Below are 14550 nucleotides of genomic sequence, written 5' to 3' on the forward strand. Positions count from 1 at the left end.
AAGCCACCCTAACCTGATGAGGTGGTCACTTGCTGGGATCTATCTGGGAATTCACATGGTCCCCTTAAGGTGATATAGACCATAGTCATTTCCCCCCAAAGTACCTGCAGTGATAGCAAGGCCTTGCTCCATCTAAGACATAAGTGAAATAGCCAAGGACAACCATTGCTTGGTTTGCAATCTGCCTGTTTACCACCCATGCCAAGAGGAAGTAGGCAAAGTCTCGCCAGTTTAATCAAGTTGACTGCTACCTTAATGAATCACTGACGTGTTCCCTGAATGAACTAGGGGTAGGACATCAGAGCATCCGTGTTTCTAACTTAGGGAATCCCACATGATAACTAATACAGATAGCTGAGGTCATGCATCTTCCGTGACTGCAGTCACTATAACAGCCACCCCCTAACTTGCTTGGAACTTCTTTTCTTCCATTTTCCTTTGTCTATCTACAATCACTAAAATGCCACACTTTGAAAAAAAAACTAATCTGAAAAAAACACTAATAACTTATTTAAGAAATTTACTTTGTCATTTTTTATTAGAAATAATATTATACAGTTACATCTGTAGTCATTTACCTTTAAATATATTCCTTCTACCTAAACTAGAAGGATGAAAGTAGCTCTAGAAGAGCAGACTGTACTTTCTATTTGAAATACAGCTCATTAAATTATAATGCCCTGAAAAGTAAGTTGACAAATAGACTGTTTTATGACCCAGTAATCATATGTATAACAATGTGAAATGAAATAAGACATCACTAAACTAGACAGAATTTCAACACCATGTGAGCCGGCACAGGCAGTAACATGCTGTAGACAGAAAAACAGGCGATTTGGCTGAGAGTTAAAAACTGTTTTTTTCATGAATGGAACACCCGACATCTTCATTTTCATGCATCCAGCCTAGAAATCTTAAAATCTTTTTAGTGTGATTTTTCTAAAATGTTTTGCATAAGTTGAAACACACACAGATAATATTTTTCTTCAAAAACAGATTTCCTACTTCACTTAATACCATTTCCCAAATAGCTCTACCTTTTGAGTACTATTTTATACAGTAAGGCTAAGCAATCACTGACACTCTGACTTTTTTCCCCTCATGAATCAAATAAGACCTAAAATTTAAAGAACTTCTTTTAATCGGGGAAATGGTTGTATGATATTGAAGTAAAAAATGAAAGAAATTCCACTTTTGCTCTGGATATCAGAATTGATTCTTCCAATTTAAAAGTACTGATTATATCTTTTCCCCAAGTGTCTGTATATTCACAGAATAATAAGAAATGAGAATACCATAAATAAATATTAATATGCTCACACACTCATTACTTCAAATGCATTAGCAGAGTGAGTGTCAAATTTTGACTATAACAAGTGAGAGCTGAATAACTGAAGGTAAGTAGGCATGGACATGGAATGGATTGCATACAGGCACACAGACACACACACACACACACACACACACACAAACAAACACATTGTGGATGTGAAACATTTAAGCATGTATTGGATATAATACCCAAGTCTTGTTCTTTTCAGGGACAAAGGGAGCTCCTACAAAGCCCTTTGACAGTTACCATGTTTAGATCTGATTGGAGATTAAATAGACTTTACTGTCAGCTATCTAACAGAATTGCTGTGTGATCCATTGACTAGCTGGGAAGAAAACTTGGGTAAAATTGAGAGATATAAAAATCTTTTCATTTTGTTCCAAGCAGCAAGAACACTACAGGACACATTTTTGGAATTTTTGACATAAAGTTTTTGTTCTCTCCCTGCCCCCCTCTCTTTTGCAGAATACCAGAATTTATAAAGTATGAGTTCCAAGCTTGCCATAAACCTTAGACATGTTGTCTTATATTTGACTTGCAGAAAGTCATCAGCCTTATCAACATCTTAGTCTAGATCCACAGCTTTTCTCAGAAGCAATTAGAAACTCTAGCACTGTTAATTCTGCCTTCCCTGGTGGTGGCACTAATTGACAAGGGCTGGAAAGAAGCTGACTCCTAGAAAGGTTAGGTGGTCCCCAGTTCACAGAGGAGCCTACAGCTGCAATTCCATTGTGTTTGGATTGAGGTTGCTTCTCTCATTTATGTGAACAGCATGGCCCCTGTAGGCTTTTGAGCTTGTGACCCCTATTATATAACTTTCTCTCTCAACTGTCAGCTAAGCCCAATTAACATGTTTATCGTTACGACAGTATCTCCCACTGGTATGTATTAATAAGAAATACTTGAAAGCCTTCACACTTAAACATTTCAAAAAGCTAAAAAAAATAAATAAATAAATTAGAAAATGAAGTGGTTAAAGAGAATGTGTTTATGTAGTTATCGCTGGGCAGTTTCTTTTTCTTTTCTCTTTTTTTTTCTAAAAAAAATTCAGAAGCCTTGAATAACAAACCCACTTTTAGCATTAAGCTGTCTTCTTAGTGCAGCTTATCTACCCTGTCTTTCAAAAGTAAGATTTATTACCTTTTTGAGAAAATGTACCACCTCATTCATTTCTCCATAAAAGTATTCCATAGTCCCATGTATTACAAGTACACATTACTAGAAGTACCATCATACTGAGTTATGAGTTTCTTATATGTAATGGGATGGATTTTACTCTGTGAAATATAACCGATATGTTTCCTTCATTGGTATATTAACATTAATCCAAGGCTTTTCTTCTCTGCCCAACAGGAAATTCAACTCGAGACTTATTAACAATCTAACATTGTTGTGTTGGTTGATTTTTCCAGGGGACACTGTTTCATTTCACCTAACATAAAGAGGACAAAAGACTGAATAAATATTTCCATCCAAGAAAAGCATGGTGAACTGATGAGTTTATTGAGATTAATTACAGGAGCATGAATGAGTGGCTACTTACTTACAGGAATATAGGAGATTATTGCAGCTGTATCACAGAAAATTGCACCTCAGAAGTCACCACAGTTAACTAAAGCTGCATCACTGGAGTTCCTTTCAAAGTTTGAGTCTCATCTTCTCCATTAATTGTGTATTGCATATATAATCCATAGATAGAGAGGCTTCTTGAGTTTTCTAACTTTCTTATGAATTTCATGACCCTACTTCTACAAGGAAGAAGTTCATGTTTCATTCTAGAAGCAGCTACACAACATCCTTCCTCCCCAAAGTTATATGGCAATGTGATCAAATGCAAAGGAGAATGAGCTCCCTTCCTAGTCAATAGTGCTTACTGATGAATGATCTCCTTAAGAGGGATTGGGAGCCTATACCTTTTATTTGTACACAAAGAAACTAATCCAAAGTAGAATAGATGCCATCATGTCCTGGAAAGAACAGAGCTCTAGTCTAGTCCAAGATGGTGACAGAGAGCATGTTACTGATGCTTCCTTCTAACCTTTTCTTGGCTTCTACTCCCTGTGGGCAGGCCTTTCCCAAATCAGCTCTCTACCATTCCCAACAACCATTCAAATTCCTTTATACACAGTTTCACATGGAAATGAGGTTCATTCAAATTGTATGCATAATTTATGAAAGAACTTGTTCCAAACCTCCACATGAGAATTTTTCTTTACCTCTGCCCTTCTCAGCAGGAAGTATGTGGGGCTTCTCTTGGCTTGGGAGCTTTACTGTCTTTTATTGGCTCTTACATCAACAATGTCTAAAATAAATCTTTCATAATTTTCCCTGTTTTGTGTCCACATTTCTTAATTTTTTGCTAAATACAGACAAAATATTGAGACTTGAGGACCAGTCTTTTGGGAGTTCTAATCCCACACAGGTATCCATTCTCTTACTAAGAGACACTGTTGCGCCACCAGGAAGATGGTTGACAGATGGTGTGAGGCTATGCATCTAGTGACTCTTATTCAGTTCCTTTAGTAGTCCATTGCACTATGAAATCTGAAATCTCACAGGGAATATCTTCTAGCAATTAATGAAACAGTATAGACCCAATTTTTCCTGCTCTAAGTAAAACACTCAAGAATTTTTGTTTCATATTGACACACCTCTATCTCTTTTAAACTTAGTACACCAGTTGCCCACTCATTGCTGAGGCAAAGAGTGTTAGAGACAAGCCCTGAGCAACTTCTGACCTCTCCTCATCCCCCCACCCCTACACACATAACTGATTCCATCCCCCCACCCCGCTACACCTAACTGATTCCATCCCCCTACCCCGCCACACCTGATTAACATCCTGCCTGGAAACTGCAGAGACATAAGAACTGTACTGTGACTTCTCGGAATAACCGCAAACTGTCCTAGGCCAAAGGCCAAGAAGATTCTGTAACTTTCCACCATCTGCCTCCTCCAGCCCCTCCCTCACCCAAAACCCTAACCCTAACCCTAACCCTTTAAAAGGCCGCTCTGGCTCAATAAAATTGTACTCTTGACAAGTATACATTTGCTTGAGTCTCTTTCTGTCTCTCACCCATCTTATTTCAGGTTAGGGTGCTCCTCACCCCCATGAATAACTAGGTCTTGCGGGACGGGACACGTGGCGGCCAACGTGGGGCTCAAGGCAAGGACCCCTGCTGGACGGAGACCCCCCAGCACACGATCTCCGGAGTGTTCCTGAATGGTCACCGCTTCTCCGCCCAAGAATATGGCAAGACCTGGTAAGTTTTCCCTCTTCATTCCGTCCCATAGAGATGGGCCATTCATTGTCTAAAGAGGCTTCTTTCATAAAGGATTTAAAAGCCTATCTCAGAGAGCGAGGAATATGGGTAAAGTGAAAGGATCTTATACAGTTTTTTATTTTTGTTGATAAGACATGTCCATGGTTGATGATTGATGGACCTAATATTCATCCCAAAAAGTGGCAAAGAGTAGGTAGAGAATTAAATCAGAAGCTCACTGAGGAAGGCAATGACGCACTATCCCCAACTATTTTCTCTTTCTGGGGCTTAATTCGAGACATTGTCGAGGAAGCGAATAATGACTCTGGTAAACGCCACCTTCTCTCTGTGGCTGAACATTGTCTCTCGTCTTCACAGCCTGGCTCCTGCTGCCCTTCACGTCCCCCTCTCGAGCTTCAGACTCGGTTTCTCTCGTTGATGTTTCTGACTCTCATACTTCTGACCCTTTGAATCTTCCCCAACTTTACCCTCCACTACCCCCAATTGACATTTCTACCCCCCCCATAACCAATCGCCTCACCTAATCAATCCTGTTCTAAAGAAGCAACCTACCACTAAACCTCAGCCTCCTCCTACTGGTCCCTCATCCTCTTCCTCCCCTCCAGATGACCCTCTCAATCCTGGCGATGTAAACACCTTAGAAGATAAGGCCGCCCGTTATCACAATCCTGATTGGCCATCCCTCACCCCCGCAGCCACAACTCTTTCCCTCCAAACTCTCCCATCTGCTTCTCTTTTGACCATGCCCTCTTTTCCGATTGTTCCGCCTAATTCCCTTTCTGAGACCAAGCTTCGCCCATCCTCTCAAGTTCAAGATCTCACTGAAATTCTCCAACTTAAAAAACAACTTTCTCATCTCTCTGCTCATTGTTCTGCTGGACACCCCCCTCCCTTATCCCAACTCCAGCCCCGTTGCCCCTCATCTTCTCCTTGTTTGGCTTTTCCCATTACCCGCTCACAAACTAGACACGCTCCCGATCAGAGATATGGGTCCGACCCCTCGGGCCTTCCTCCTCTGCCCCTAATTGCAATGCCCCATCCTCTTCACGCCATCTCCCCGTAGTCTCTGTTCCCTTGCCTTCCTCTGATGAGGATGATTCTCAAAGTGAAAATGAAAATGAGGAGGAAGAAAGTCAGAGTATACCACACCACAATATGCCCACCACAGGCCAAGATAGTCAAGGTGAGGAGACTGTTTATCGCCGACTCCGCTTTAAAGACCTAGAAAAACTTAACTCAGCAGTCAAGGACTATGGACCTAATGCCCCTTTTACCCTTTCCTTATTGGAAAGCCTTGGCAGGAGAGGTTATCTGACTCCTAATGAGTGGCTCACCATTGTACAGTTGGTCTTAACTAGAGGACAATTCCTTTCATGGCAGGCTGATTGGGTTGATCGCTGTAGGACTCTGGCTAACAATAACGCTAAAAGACCTAGAGCTCCCTCTGCTGGCTGGACACTTGAGAAACTTACAGGTCAAGGGAAATATTCCTCTGACCAACGACAACAAAACCTTCCTCTAAGCCTGTTGGCACAAACTGCTAATGCCGCTATGGCAGCTTGGCATGCAATTCCCTCTAAGGGATCTGTTCTCTCGCCCTTGACAAAAATCATCCAGGGCAATCATGAAGAATATAGTGACATTGTCAGTCATCTCTTAGAGGCTGCCAAAAGGTCTCTGGGACCTGGTCAAAATGAAAATAAACTTCTTAAACAACTTGCTTATGAAAATGCCAATTTGGCCTGCAGAGCCGCCCTACACAGCAAATATAGAGACAAGGATCTTCATCACATGATCCGCATATGCCAAGACGTATATCTATTTACCCATAAGGTTTCTCAGGCAATCAATCTGGCCATTGGAGCAGTTGTTCAACCCAGCGGTTCTAAACATACTTGCTTCAAATGCGGACAAACAGGCCATTTTGCACGGCAATGCCCACCAAGGAACTGTGGGACAGTCTATTGATCAGCCACAGCTTCCTGGTCAACTTGGAGGGGCTCGCCCCCCACCTACCACAGTCTGCCCTCGCTGCTGTCGTGGTAAACATTGGGCTAATACTTGCTGGTCTAAAACAGACATCTCTGGCAATCCTCTCCCTCCCCTACTGGGAAACGGAATGAGGGGCCAGCCTCAGGCCCCTCAACTGATAGCCTTCCTGCTGGCCTCGGGGAACAGCCAGACAGACAACAGCCAGACCCCCAATCAACTGCCTGCCTCCACAGGGCCACTCCCAGAAGTGCAGGGGTGGACCTGTGTGCCTCCACTGACTCAATATTGAAACCTAAAGAGGGAGTCCAAATAATTCCTACAGGAGTTTTTGGCCAACCCCACCACAAACCTATTATCTAATTTGGGGAAGGGAATCTAGTACTTTAAAGGGCATCACCATTTTTCCATCAATAGTTGATAATGACTATACAGGAGAAATAAAAATTTTGGCCACCAGGACACAAGGGCCTCTTCCTATTATACAAGGACAATATTTAGCACAGGCCCTCCCCCTGCCCTTGGATTCAATGGCTCCTTCGATAGGTCCCCATAGAGGAGCCTCCAGGCCTGGGTCTTCAGACATTTATTGGATTCAAAAAATGACCCAAGAACGTCCTAGCCTAAAACTTAAAATCAATGGTAAAATTTTTGAGGGCATCTTAGACTCAGGGGTGGATTCCACCATAATTTCACAAAATGCTTGGCCCCCTTCCTGGGCCCTGCAGCCCTCATTGACTCATCTTCAAGGTATTGGCCAATCTACTAACACCCTTCAGAGCTCCCAACTCCTGACTTGGGAGGACCCCAAAGGAAACACTGGACACGTTCAGCCATTCATAGTCCCTGGCCTTCCGGTCAACCTCTGGGGAAGAGACATCTTATCCCTGATGGGAGTCCTCATGCTCAGCCCTTCTGAGGCAGTTACTCAACAAATGCTTAACCAGGGTTTTGTCCCAGGCAGAGGCCTTGGAAAAATCAACCAAGGTATACCAAACCCTGTCTCGGTTACTCCAAAAACAACACGGACAGGTCTTGGCTATGACTCACATTTTTCCTAAGGGCCATTGCTCCTCCTGCACACCAGGCAGATAAAATAACCTGGAAAAATGACTCCCCTGTCTGGGTAGATCAATGGCCCCTTCCTCAACATAAGTTAACAGCAGCCATACAGTTGGTGCAGGAACAATTAGTGGCTGGTCATATTGAACCTTTCACCTCCCCCTGGAGTACACCCATCTTTGTTATACAAAAAAAAGGGGGGGGGATGGAGATTACTCCAAGATCTAAGAGAAATTAACAAGACCATGGTTCTGATGGGGGCCCTTCAGCCTGGTCTCCCGTCACCAGTAGCCATCCCACAGGGTTACGCTAAATTAGTCATTGACCTTAAAGATTGCGTCTTTTGCATTCCCCTCCACCCAGAGGATTGCAAACGTTTTGCCTTCAGCCTCCCTATTGTTAATTGTATCGGTCCATCGCCCCACTTCCAATGGAAAGTTTTGCCACAAAGGATGGCCAATAGCCCTACCCTCTGTCAAAAATTTGTCGCCCAAACAATAGATCCCTTTCGGCTTAAATATCCTAATTTATACATCATTCATTATATGGATGATATTTTATTAGCAGGACCAGAGACAACAAAATTATATGAGGTGGGACAAGAATTAATCCTTATACTCCAAAAATTCGGACTACAAATAGCCCCAGAGAAGGTTCAAATCCATCCTCCCCACCTTTTCCTTGGATTTGAATTACACTCCAATAAAATCCTATCTCAAAAAATCCAGTTAAGAAAAGATTCTTTAAAAAACACTTAACGATTTCCAATGGCTCTTGGGGGACATTAATTGGTTATGACCCTATTTAAAATTAACTACTGGAGAACTTAAACCCTTGTTTGATATTTTGCAAGGGGATTCTGACCCTTCCTCAGCTCGAGAGCTTACTACAGAGGCTAAAATTTCCTTACAAATTGTTGAAAAGGCCATTCAGGCACAAAAGATTGGATACTTCTCTCCCACCTCCCAGTTATGGTTACTTATCCTCCCTACAACCTTTACACCCACCGGTCTTTTATGGCAGACTAAGCCTTTATATTGGATCCATTTACCTGCTACCCCCCCCCCAAATTGTGCCCACCTACACTTCCCTGGTTGCCCAGGTTTTAAAACTTGGAAGAGAAAGTTCCCTTAAACTTTTTGGAAAAGACCAAGACACCATTAGTGTGCCTTATAGCGCCTCCCGGGTTCAATGGCTAGTACAGTCCTCTGATGAATGGGCTCTTGATTGTATTTCCTTCCAAGGCAAAATAGATAATCATTATCCTTCAGACAGACTAATTCAATTCCTTTATAGACAGTCCATTGTTTTCCCAAAACAGACTAAAAGCTCTCCTATTCCTGGAGCCATGTTAGTTTTTACTGATGGTTCTTCATCTGGAATTGCAGCCTTTAACATCAATGGAAAAATTTCCAAAGTCCAAACTAAACTTTCTTCGGCACAGCTTGTGGAATTGGTTGCTGTTATACAGGTCTTTGAGACTCTCTCCAATCACCCATTTAACCGTTATACTGAAAGCGCCTATGTAGCCAGCTCAGTCCCTTTGCTTGAGACGGTCCCTTACATGCGTCCCTCTACCAATGTTTCCTCTCTTTTTGCTAAACTTCAACAACTAATCCTGGCCAGAACTCACTCCTTCTTTGTAGGACATATTCGAGCACATTCTGGTCTTCCTGGACCCTTAAGTAAAGGAAATAACCTTGTTGATCAGGCAACTCAAAATAGTTCTGTTGTCCTAACTGGAATAGTCGCCCCACCTGACCCCATATCTCAGGCACAAGAGACACATCGGTTACACCATCTTAATGCCCAAACTCTCCGACAGATGTTCTCTATCACCCGAGAACAAGCCAGACAGATAGTCCACCAGTGCCAGGGCTGTATAACATTTTTTGCCTGAGCCACACTTGGGAGTTAATCCTTGTGGTCTTACACCAGGGGAATTATGGCAAACGGATGTTACCCATTATTTGCCTTTTGGCAAATTAAAATATATTCATGTGTCTATAGATACCTTTAGTGGATTTATTTGTGCTTCCCTTCAGACGGGAGAAGCTACTAAAAATGTTATTAATCATATATTTTCCTGCTCTGCCTTTATGCCATTGCCAAAAGTCATCAAAACAGACAATGGCCCTGGATATACCAGCACTAGCTTTAAACAATTCTGTGCTCAATTAAAAATAAAACATCTTACTGGTATTCCCTATAATCCACAGGGACAAGGTATAGTAGAAAGAGCACATCAAACCCTTAAAAATATGCTTTCCAAGCTACAACACTCAGGGGGAATGTTATATCCCCAGGCAACAAATCCCAAAACATTATTAAACCATGCTTTGTTTGTTTTAAATTTCCTGACCCTTGATAAGGATGGTAAATCCGAAGCTGATAGATTTTGGCACCCTTCTACATCAAATAATTATGCTCAAGCATTATGGAAGGATCCATTAACTCATAAGTGGTCCGGCCCAGATCCTGTGTTAATCTGGGGGAAAGGGCATGCTTGCATATATGATTCTAAAGACCAAAATGCTAGATGGTTCCCAGAGAGGCTAATAAAATTGATTAATTCTCCCAGGGAAACCCCTGAGAATGATTTTAATTGTGCTTAATTACAGAAAGATGCTCGGCCTTGCCATTCTCTCATTTCTACTTGTAGCCCGACTGGTGGTAAGTGCCCCCTCCCCTTACCAAATTTATAACTACACTTGGATCATTGAGAATAAGGCCAGAGACATTGTTAACTCTAGTTCTTCGGTTGGGTCCCAGCCCCAATGGCCTGATTTAGAAGTAGATCTCTGCGCCCTTGCCCTTGGAGCACACCCTGATTGGGGTCTAGTGGAGGTATTCTGGCCTCGTCCCAAGGGTCTAGCCCCTGAACTTCCCACACGCAATCCCAGTTTCCCTGGCTCTAGAAACGATGTCAAAAAAGTCTTCTTCACCACCTGGAGGGTATTTACGTCTTCCCGGGAGCCCACTGGGATAAATCCCTCAATTATAAGTGCAGGTGGGCTAATGACTATTTTTGTGTCTTCTGGGGCTGTGAGACCTCTGGGGACACCTATTGGAAGCCTTCTTCCTCCTGGGACTACATTTCTGTCAAACGAAAGTGGAAACATCCTCGGGCGACGTCCAACCATTCCCCCCAGGATGTGAGATGACTCTGTAATACTGCCCATTCCTCTACAGGTGGATGGTGCAACCCCATGTTAATTCAATTTACCCCTCAGGCCAAACAAAAAAATTGGACCGGTCGGGGATTTGAATGGGGGCTCAGAGTCTATAAAGAAGGAAAAGATATTGGACTTACTTTTAAAATCAAATTTCTTAAATCCATTCCCAACAAAAATTCTGCAGCCATAGGACCTAACTCTGTCCTGCTTAAACCACAAAGCCCAAATTACTCATTACCCCAAAGTCTATTACACCCTCTACTGTTACTCAGTTATCTCAAAGACATACCTTGTTCCAACCCACCATCCCTGTGAGACCCCCAAGTTCAGCTGATCTTATTGTTTCCTTAGTGAACGCCTCCCTGGAAGCTATTCATAATACTAGCAATCCCAATTATCAAGAATGCTGGATCTGCTTCTCTCCTACACCTCCCTTTTATGAGGGTGTTGTGATGCTTATGACCCCTATATTTACTAATAACACAGATGGCCTGCCTTGGCATGCGGCCCCAGATGGAGGCCTTACTCTTAGTTCCATTTCAGGTATTGGACTCTGTCTTGTTGGCCCTAAAATGTTGCCCCCCCCCCCCATTCACTCATATCGGTCTGTAATCAGACTATTGTTATCAATAGAACATCCACTTATACTAAGGCTCCCAATAACACCTACTTTGCCTGCTCTTCGGGTCTAACTCCTTTTATAACCAATGAGGACTTTGTTAATAACAAGGATTATTGTGTTGTAGTCATGGGCTACCACGGTTCTTTGTCCATGATCCAGAGAGTTTTCTAACTACATTAGACAGAGGTATGTCTGTTAGGCAGAAAAGAGAACCCCTGACCACCATTACTCTGACTGTACTCCTGGGGCTTAGTGCTATAGGAGCCAGGACAGGTATTGCCTCAATGGTTACCTCCCAACACTTTTCACATCTCAGTGCCTTAGTGGATAGAGATCTCAGCCTCATACATGAGGGAATACAAGATCTTAAAGATTCATTAGCTTCCCTTTCTGAGGTAGTTCTTCAAAATCAGAGAGGATTAGATATAGTCTTCCTTAAAGAAGGTGGACTCTGTGTAGTCCTCAAGGAAGAATGCTGTTTCTACTCAGATAAGACTGGGCTAGTACAAAATAGCCTTGACAAAGTTAAAAGGAATCTAGAAGATAGTAAAAGGGCTCGGGAACAACAAGAATCTTGGTATAAAAATTGGTTTTCCACATCTCCATGGCTAACCACTCTGCTTCCCAGTCTGCTAGGACCTTTTGTAGGTATCCTTTTACTTCTCTCTTTTGGCCCCTGGGCCTTTAAACAGTTAACAAGTTTTGATAAGAGTCAGGTAGAATCTGCAATCAAGCCGGTGGAAGTCCACTACCATCGACTTGCCACAGAAGAAACATCTGCCGCTGACCCGCCAAAAGAATAAGACAACACCCCATCTCGACCCTTAGACTTTACCTCCCTACAAAATTCCACCCCGCCCCTCTGAATAATAACTCAGGTCTCCACAACCCCTCATATACTATTTGGCTACCAAACATATTTCCTCCAGGATCCTTATGGGGCTTTGACGGTCTTGTTGAGAGCAAAATGCGTTACATTTCCACAAAGTGAGTGGTCTGGTAAGTCAGCGACGGAACGGGTGGCTAAGTCTCGACCTGCCTAAGACAGGATGACCTCGCTGAGAGGAGGCCTATCCAATGATGGGTAAGGGTCCAGAACTGCCCTTCTAATAGGCTCAGACCCCATTTGTGCCCCTTGTTCTAAGGTCAATCCAAATGACTTTATCGAAATCAATGACCTATGAGTAACAGCACTCAACCTACTCTGGGGAACGCTTGCCTCTCTGATGTCAGGTTGCTGTCAGGTTGCTCCTCTGGATCCATTTTTACTCTTAAACAAAAATAATCGGCCACCAAAACAAGCCTTTCTTTGGGATATCATCAGGGGGTCGCGGTAACCTCCCTATCCTAGTCCTTGTATACAGAAGAGGGGGAAATGTTAGAGACAAGCCCTGAGCAACTTCTGACCTCTCCTCATCCCCCCACCCCGCCACACCTAACTGATTCCTTCCCCCCACCCCGCCACACCTAACTGATTAACATCCTGCCTGGCAACTGCAAGACTGAGAACTGTACCGTGACTTCTCGGAATAACCGCAAACTGTCCTAGGCCAAAGGCCAAGAAGATTCTGTAACTTTCCACCACCTGCCTCCTCCATCCCCTCCCTCACCCAAAACCCTAACCCTAACCCTTTAAAAGGCCGCTCCGGCTCAATAAAATTGGACTCTTGACAAGTGTACATTTGCTTGAGTCTCTTTCTCTCTCTAGCCCATCTTATTTCAGGTTAGGGTCCTCCTCGCCCCCATGAATAACTAGGTCCTGCGGGATGGGACAAAAGAGCCCATCCAAAAGCAATTTATTTTGAGGGGAGGTCTCACCATGGTGGGAGAGAGAACATGTCAAGAGCAGCCAGCCAGCCATCACATCTTGTGACATCAACAGGTAAGAAGTAGAGAGAGTTAACCATGGAAACACAGTGGGGTTGTAATGAGAAACTTCCAGACTTACCCCCAGTGACATATCTCCTTTCCAAAGGCTCTAAGTCACAATCACTACCATGGGAACTAAATAGGATGGATAATCATAAACACATGAAGGTGTGAGGGGACATTTTATATTCAACACACCACACTTTTATTGTCTATGGAACCCTCTGAGTTCTATATATTCTTGGTTCCTGGATAGGCACCAATGTTTTAAGTGTTTTTCAATTTTCTGTCCTGTTTCTGAAACACTAAGTTTACTTCCTCAGGACACAAATCTATAAAAACATCTTCAGACATATATATAAAAACAAAAACATGTGGCAGTCAGACTACTAAGATAGAGTCCATCTTATTGGGAGAGTTAAGAATATGTTTGCACTTAAACTAATCAGGCCTCTTAAAAGAGGGTTTAAAGTTCAATGACAAAAAGAACCAGTAAGATTTAAAAATACAGCAAATGCTCTTTCAAGTTTGCATGAGGAAACGGCTATGGGCAAAGAACTTTTGGCCACTTCTGGTGTCTGAGTGCAACTGGTCACCTGGGACTCTATAGGAAAATGTGAACTTCCATTCCACAGCTTCCAGGAAATACATTTTGACATTATCCAATGCTATTGAGCTCAAAATGAAAATGTACTTGATTTACAAGTCTATTTTAGCCTTGTGAAACTATAAGAAAACACTTTTTTTATGTTCAAATTTCTCAATTACAGAAGTTGTCAGGTAATAAATAGGCATTGTTGACAAGTCTTGGCTTAATAGTAAGTTGATATGTATCATGGGAAGCCAAGATGGAGATTTGTTACACCAAGTGAAAAGACAGGTTAATATCCCAAACTGTTACCATAAACATGTATAGGTCATTCTCACTAAAATGTAATTTCTTTGAGGGCATCTCAATGTATCTGTCCTTAGTTCTCACTTAATAAGCCCCAAAAATTACCCCCAAGCCTTACGAATACAAAATAAGGGAATATACTTTTGTTATTAACCAGGATAGATATTCTGCAGGTTAAAGAACAAATAACAAGATAGTGTTTATCACTTTGATTACAATGTATATTTAACCAATTATAATGTTAAGTAAATGAGGTAGAAGTTGAATGTAAAAAAAAAAAAAAACAATTAAGTTAAATTAATGTGTACTTAGGACAATCA

The sequence above is a fragment of the Jaculus jaculus genome, chromosome 4 (genome assembly GCF_020740685.1).
Source record: "Jaculus jaculus isolate mJacJac1 chromosome 4, mJacJac1.mat.Y.cur, whole genome shotgun sequence".
Classification (NCBI taxonomy): Eukaryota; Metazoa; Chordata; class Mammalia; order Rodentia; family Dipodidae; genus Jaculus; species Jaculus jaculus.